The following is a 7,925-nucleotide window of genomic DNA, read 5'->3' as shown; positions in this document are numbered from 1 at the left end:
TAATATTCCCACGGACAGTTACGAAGGCATGGTATAGAGCCCACCAGCTTGTATTCCTAAAAGACAGAAATACCTTATTTTCTGGTAACGCATGTGGTTAACACAGGCTTAGGAGATCTTATACGTTTTGTTTTATGTATTAATATCAGTCCGTTAACATGACCTTTTATGAATTATGATGCCTTTATGTTATTTGTATGATTACATAAATGCTTCAAAATTTACTAAAAAAGTGACATTGGCTGATGATGATGATGATTATCTCATAGATCAAAACATACAAGATCTCCTAAGCCTGTGTTAACCTCAGACCATATTTTATGCATTTACAGTTGAAGTCGGAAGTTTACACATTATACACCTTAGCCAAATACATTTAAACTCAGTTTTTCACAATTCCTGACATTTAATCAGAGTAAAAATTCCCTGTCTTAGGTCAGTTAGGATCACCACTTTATTTTAAGAATGTGAAATGTCAGAATAATAGTAGAGAGAATGATTTATTTCAGCTTTTATTTCTTTCATCACATTCCCAGTGGGTCAGAGGTTTACATACAGTCAATTAGCATTTGGTAGCATTGCCTTTGCATTGTTTAACTTGGGTCAAATGTTTCGGGTAGCCTTCCACAAGCTTCCCACAATAAGTTGGGTGAATTTTGGCCCATTCCTCCTGACAGAGCTGGTGGAACTGAGTCAGGTTTGTAGGCCTCCTTGCTCGCACACACTTTTTAAGTTCTGCCCACACATTTTCTATAGGATTGAGGTCAGGGCTTTGTGATGGCCACTCTAATACCTTGACTTTGTTGTCCTTAACCCATTTTGCCACAACTTTGGAAGTATGCTTGGGGTCATTGTCCATGTGGAAGACCCATTTGCGACCAAGCTTTAACTTCCTGACTGATGTCTAGAGATGTTGCTTCAATATATCCACCTAATTTTCCTACCTCATGATGCCATCTATTTTGTGAAGTGCACCAGTCCCTCCTGCAGCAAATCACCCCCACAACATGATGCTGCCACCCCCGTGCTTCACGGTTGGGATGGTGTTCTTTGGCCTGCAAGCCTCCCCCTTTTTCCTCCAAACATAACGATGGTCATTATGGCCAAACAGTCCTATTTTTGTTTCATCAGACCAGAGGACATTTCTCCCAAAAATATGATCTTTGTCCCCAATGCAGTTGCAAACCATAGTCTGTTTTTTGTTTATGGCAGGTTTGGAGTAGTGGCTTCTTCCTTGCTGAACTGCCTTTCAGGTTATGTCGATATAGGACTCGTTTTATTGTGGATATAGATACTTTTGTACCTGTTTCCTCCAGCATCTTCACATGGTCCTTTGCTGTTGTTCTGGGATTGATTTGCTCTTTTTCACCATACTTTCTCACCAAAGTACGTCATCTCTAGGAGACAGAATGCGTCTCCTTCCTGAGCGGTATGACGGCTGTATGGTCCCATGGTGTTTATACTTGCGTACTATTGTTTGTACAGATGAACGTGGTACCTTCAGGCGTTTGGAAATTGCTCCCAAGGATGAACCAGACTTGTGGAGGTCTACAATATTTTTTCTGAGGTCTTGGCTTATTTCTTTTGATTTTCCCATGATGTCAAGCAAAGAGGCACTGAGTTTGAAGGTAGGACTTGAAATACATCCACAGGTACACCTCCAATTGACTCAATTTATGTCAATTAACCTATCAAAAGCTTCTAACACCATGACATAATTTTTTGAATTTTACAAGCTGGTTAAAGGCTTAGTCAACTTATTGTATGTAAACTTCTGACTCACTGGAATTATGATACAGTGAATTATAAGTGAAATAAATAGTCTGTGCACAATTGTTGTAAAATGACTTGTGTCATGCATAGAGTAGATGTCCTAACCGACTTGCCAAAACTATAGTTTGTTAACAAGAAATTTGTGGAATGGTTGAAAAATGAGTTTTAATGACTTCAACCTAAGTGTATGTAAACTTCCGACTTCAACTGTATCTAAAAACCCTACCTGTATGCTTTGTCCAATGAACCATGGCGGAGTCCGTGTCTACAAAAAGACGGCATTTCTATTTCTCTCTATAGTAGTGTTGTATTAACTAAGGTTTATGTCACTGTCCCGTGTGTGTATAAACCAGTGATGATTTGCTCATCCCCTACTGACCAGGAGATGAGCCAAGACGTCCTGCCTTGCCACCTCCAAGACTGGAGGGTAAGCTACAGTATATAGGTCTCTCTATGGTTGGGAGATGGACTTTTAAGCTTATCAATCAATGCTTAAATCCCTTGACGTATTGTTGATTCTCCACATTTTCTTCGATAAAAATGCACTGAATTGGTTTAAAAGTGATACTAAACGTACACTGAGTGTACAAAACATTAACAACACCTTCCTAATATTGGGGTGCCTCCCCCTTTTGCCCTCAGAATAGCCTCAATTCATCACAGCATGGACTCTACAAGGTGTCGGAAGCGTTCCACATGGCCCATGTAGACTCTAATGCCTCCCACGGTTGTGTCAAGTTGGTTGGATGTTGTTTGGGTGGTGGACCATTTTTGATATACACAGAAAATTGTTGTGTTAAAAACCCAGCAGTGTTGCAGTTCTTGACACAAACCGGTACACCTGGTACCTACTACCATACCATGGTCAAAGGTTCTTCAACCTGTCTCCTCCTCTTCATCTATACCGATTGAAGTGGATTTAACAAGTTACATCCATAAGGGATCATAGCTGGATTCCCCTGGTCAGTCTCATGGAAAGAGCAGGTGTAAATAACATTTTGTACACTAAGTGTACATCCTGTACCATGCACAATTTTGACAAGGTGGAAGATGCATACTGAATTTATACTGTTTTTGATACTAAGATGAACCAACTTGTTCATTGGTTTTTGCAAGAGTTGGTTGATTGGTCGGTTCATTGGTTTTCCAATATGTTGATGCCATTGATTAAAAGGGAAAGAATAGGATGCAATGTCCAATCCAAAATATAAGCTTGTTTTACTCCATTGTTTATAAATATAATTGGGCAAATAAATGATGTTGGTTGCATAAATAATGATGATTACTAAATGTTACATGAACTGTAAATATGAACCATCAAACCAAATGGAAACCCCTTTTGTTAATTTGTATTGGCAATAATAATGGTGAGACATGGAATAGTTAAACATGTATCTTTTGGATGTTTGAAATACAGCATGAGTTGGTGATTTGAGTCATGCTTCTTCAGTAGTGGAATAAAGACATTTAGCACTTGAATGTTGTCAATAAATACTCTGGGTAAGTACTGCAGTGATGTATGATTGTATGATGTATTTTCACTTTCAACCAAAAGCAAACGTAGACGGACGTCTTTGTATAGTCATATTTTAAACGACATAAAATATGTATTTTCAATGACATGAAAAAGACGTCTTTTCAACATCAACCGAACGCAGATTCGACATCGGGCATAGTCGTCTTTTCAACCACATTTTGCTAGGTGGGACTCCTTGCTCCAGCCAAACGCTAAGCCAAGCCAGCAGTCGTTAGTTTATTCTGAAGTCTGTAGCGAACAGCGCAACGGAAGAATTACGTTTGAGTAGGCAAACGTAATTACAGTAATATCATATATTTCACAAATTATTGTCTGTCAGTTTAAATCTATTCTTCTGTATAGACACATGCACGTACTGTGCACATGATATTCCTCATGTAGTGGTGAAGGTAAGTAACAACACCTCCACCATGCTGACCCGCAAAACAGGGGCCCCCATAGTGATCCGTGCTCAGCCCCCTCCTGTATTCACTTTTCACCCATGAATGAGTGGCCAAGCACGTCTCCAACTCAATCAAGTTTGCTGAGGACAACAGGGGTAGGCCTGACTTTAGAGACAGCACACCTCCATCCACATAAAGTTCCTTGGCGTGGACATCACTGACAACCTGAAATGGTCTCTTCATACAGACAGCGTGGTTAAGAAGGTGCAACAGCACCTCTTCAACCTCAGGAGGCTGAAGAAATTTGGCTTGGCCCCTAAGATCCTCACAAACTTCTACAGATGCACCATTGAGAGCATCCTGTCGGGCTGTATCCCCACCTGGTAAGGCAATTACACCTCCGTCAACCAGAGGGCTCTCCAGAGCGTGGTGCGGACAGTCCAACTCACACTGCCTGCCCTCCAGGACATCTACTGCACCAATTGCCACAGGAAGGCCAAGAAAATCATCAAGGACCTCAGCCACCCGAGCCACGGACTGTTCAACCCAGTCAGAGACAGTACAGGTATATCAAAGCTGGGACCGAGACAGTGGTGTGTATTCATGGATGCCAAGGGAAGCCAGGCTTCCCCAAATATTTGACTAGCATTTGGCATCCTTTGATAAAATAAATTACAATTAGCCAATCAGTGTTGAGCTGAGCTCAACTGTGGGTGGTCCTGTTGCAGCATCATGGATCATGGACAGCCACGTGATATTTAGAACATTGATTAGACTAAATTGTTTTTGGTATCATAAAGTTTGTTTTAAGTGTATTAAACTAAGCATATATAGCCTTGTTGATTTGATGATGTTTAAATGTTTAAGTTGAAATGGTGCCCGAATAGCAGAAGCAGTTCTCCTGTTTTCTTTGTGCTGACTTGCAGTAATTCCATGGTTCTAAATTGGTAGATGTTCAGTAAACTGTACAAAACATTGACTATGCACAGACATCCCTTTAGTGGTGTGGGGCTGTGCTTGGCAAAGTGATTGAGTTTATATCCTGCCTTGTTGGCCCTGTCCGGGGGTATTGTCGGACAGGACCACAGTGTCTCCAGACCCCTCCTGTCTCAGCCTCCAGTATTTATGCTGCAATAGTTTATGTGTCGGGGGGCTAGGATCAGTCTGTTATATCTGGAGTATTTCTCCAGTCCTATCCGGTGTCCTGTGTGAATTTAAGTATGCTCCCTCTAACTCTTCTCTCTTTTCTCTCTTCTCTCAGAGGACCTGAGCCCTAAGACCATGCCTCAGGACTACCTGGCCTGATGACTCCTTGCTGTCCCCAGTCCACCTGGTCATGCTGCTGCTCCAGTTTCAACTGTTCTGCCTGCAGTTATGGAACCCTGACCTGTTCACCGGACGTGCTACCTTGTCCCGGACCTGCTGTTTTCGACTCTCTCTTTCTACCGCACCTGCTGTCTCTAACTCTGAATTATCGGCTATGGAAAGCCAACTGACATTTACTCCTGAGGTGCTGACCTGTTGCACCCTCTACAACCACTGTGATTATTATTTGACCCTGCTGGTCATCTATGAACATTTTAACATCTTGGCCATGTACTGTTATAATCTCCACCCGGCACAGCCAGAAGAGGACTGGCCACCCCTCAGAGCCTGGTTCGTCTCTAGGTTTTTTCCTAGGTTCCTGCTTTTCTAGGGAGTTTTTCCTAGCCACCATGCTTCTATATCTGCATTGCTTTCTGTTTGGGGTTTTAGGCTGGGTTTCTGGACAGCACTTTGTGACATCGGTTGATGTAAAAAGGGCTTCATAAATCAATTTGATTGATTGAAATACATTTGATTGATATAACTGTTTGTTACATGCAATATTTGCTTTGTGGACTTCACCAGACAGATGTTGCTCTCTGGTTTTGTGATGAAACTAATGTGTGTGTAGTTGAATTTATTCCGCCACTGTGTGACTTGTCTTTTTGTTGTCACAGACATATATCACGGTGGCGTATGAACAAATTGGTTTTAGAGCAAACGAGGCAATTATCACAACTATCACAACATAGGTTGAAATATGTCTTTTTTGCTGGCTTGTCTTGACTTCCTTAGTGATTTTACCCAAGCACTGCGACTGGACTGTTAAACAGTCTGATGAAACCAGCTCACATCGAGCGTCCTCGCACAGGCTGCACCGATAGTGGTCGATGGGGGCCCTGTTGTTCCAGCCTGCTCCGGCGGCCAAGGAATTCCTTTTTAAAATGTATTTTATTTTATTTTTACCCCCTTTTCTCCCCAATTTCGTGGTATCCAATTGTTAGTAGTTACTATCTTGTCTCATCGCTACAACTCCCGTACGGGCTCGGGAGAGACGAAGGTCGAAAGCCATGCGTCCTCCGAAACACAACCCAACCAAGCCGCACTGCTTCCCGGTCACGGCCGTCTGCGACGGAGCATGGGCGCAAACCCAGAGTCTTTGGTGGAACAGCTAGCACTGCGATGCAGTGCCCTAGACCACTGTGCCACCCGGGAGCCCCCCAGGATGAATTTCTGGGCGCTCCTCGTCCCCTGCCTCAAATGGAAGAGCCGTTCTCCCGCCACTCTCCCTTCGGGCTGATGGTTGAAGATGGCCCTGAAGCGACGGGTGAACTCCTCGAAGTGGTCCAACGCCGCATCATCTTCTCCCCACACTGCTTCTCCCCCACATCTTCACCCCCACTTCTCCCCACACTCCAGAGCTCTCCATGAGAGGCATGAGACGAGGGCAGCCACTCTCTCCCTTCCCGAGGGAGCTGGGTGCACAGTGGCCAGGTAAAGGTCCAGTTGTAATTGGAATCCCTGGCACTGTGTGGCCGTCCCATCGTAGTCCCTGGGAAGGGAGAGACGTATCCCACTGGGACTGGCTCCGGATGGGACGGGTAGAGGCAACCCCGGTTGTGCTGGCTGAGGCCCTGGAGAGACTTCCTGTCGCGATCCATCATGGCACCAAGATGTTGTAACATAGCCTAATGTTCCTGGACGCGTTCCTGGACTCCTCTAACCAGGGTACCTTCTCTTGCTGACTCCATCGTTGGTGTGTAATTCTGTTAAGGCTGTGTAAGGCAGGCGAAGTCAGGTGCAGGAGAGCAGAGTAGAGTAAACAGGCACACTTTTATTCCGGTCAAAAAATAGGCACAACATGACATCTAAGTGCCCAAAAAACAACACGGAACATGAATACAAAAGTATAACGCATGAACATACACCAAAAACAATTACACACAAAGACATGGAAGGGAACAGAGAACTAAATACATGCAGTGTGATTATGGAATGAAAACCAGGTGTGTATGAAACAAGACAAAACAAATGGATATATGAGAAATGGAGTGGCGATGGCTAGAAAGCCGGTGACATCGATCGCCGAACGCCGCCCGACTTCGGCGGAAGTCGTGACAATAACATGGGACACACATTACAGTAACATCGAGATAAATAAATTAGCTATATTGTCGCAAGTAGGATATTTCATTTATTTATGTTAGAAATTTGGATCACATGTAAGGATAAAGATGTATTTAAGCTCTAAATAGTTATCCACCCAAAACAGTAAACATGCATTGTTAATAACCAACGATAGGTGGCGACATGAACCATTTATGAGCATGTCGTGCCTTTTGCTTCCAAGAAAAAAGAAGGTTGTCTCCCACATTGCTTTGGTTCGGTCTTCAAGTTTCAGTTGTTGAGGAGAAACTGCAGAAATTTCCAGGCAACTGCAGTGGAAAGTTCATAACCTTTGATCACATGGTTGTTGTAAAGGTCATGCAATCAACGTGTCATCACAAGTCTGACAATTTTCTTAACCAAAATGCAACACACTTTGAATGGTGGTGATCAACGTTTTGACAAAGGTTATCTGCTGGAACGCTCCCATTGCTACAGATAAAACGATGTTTCAGCTGTTTCACTTGATGTATGAATCTGATACATCTGTTTGGCGTTTCCACTCACCACCAATATGGTGATGAGAGGAAGCCCAGTGGCCGACAGTGGGAGAAGATGGTGCGAGATGGATTTTGGCTGATATTATTTTAATTTTGTAATAAATTAAACATTTGAACTCAATACTGTGTTCTATTCCCAACACTTAAATCTGTTATGAACAGACTGGACTAAGATCTGTAGACTTTACTCTTTGCCAAAGTTTTAAATGTGTAGAAGGAGTGCAAGGGCGAAATGAGTTATTGCACCCGCGCACTTCAAAA

Source organism: Oncorhynchus nerka, linkage group LG15 (genome assembly GCF_034236695.1).
Source record: "Oncorhynchus nerka isolate Pitt River linkage group LG15, Oner_Uvic_2.0, whole genome shotgun sequence".
Taxonomy (NCBI): domain Eukaryota; kingdom Metazoa; phylum Chordata; class Actinopteri; order Salmoniformes; family Salmonidae; genus Oncorhynchus; species Oncorhynchus nerka.
The sequence above is the reverse complement of the archived record's forward strand: the minus strand, read 5'-3'. Positions refer to the sequence as shown.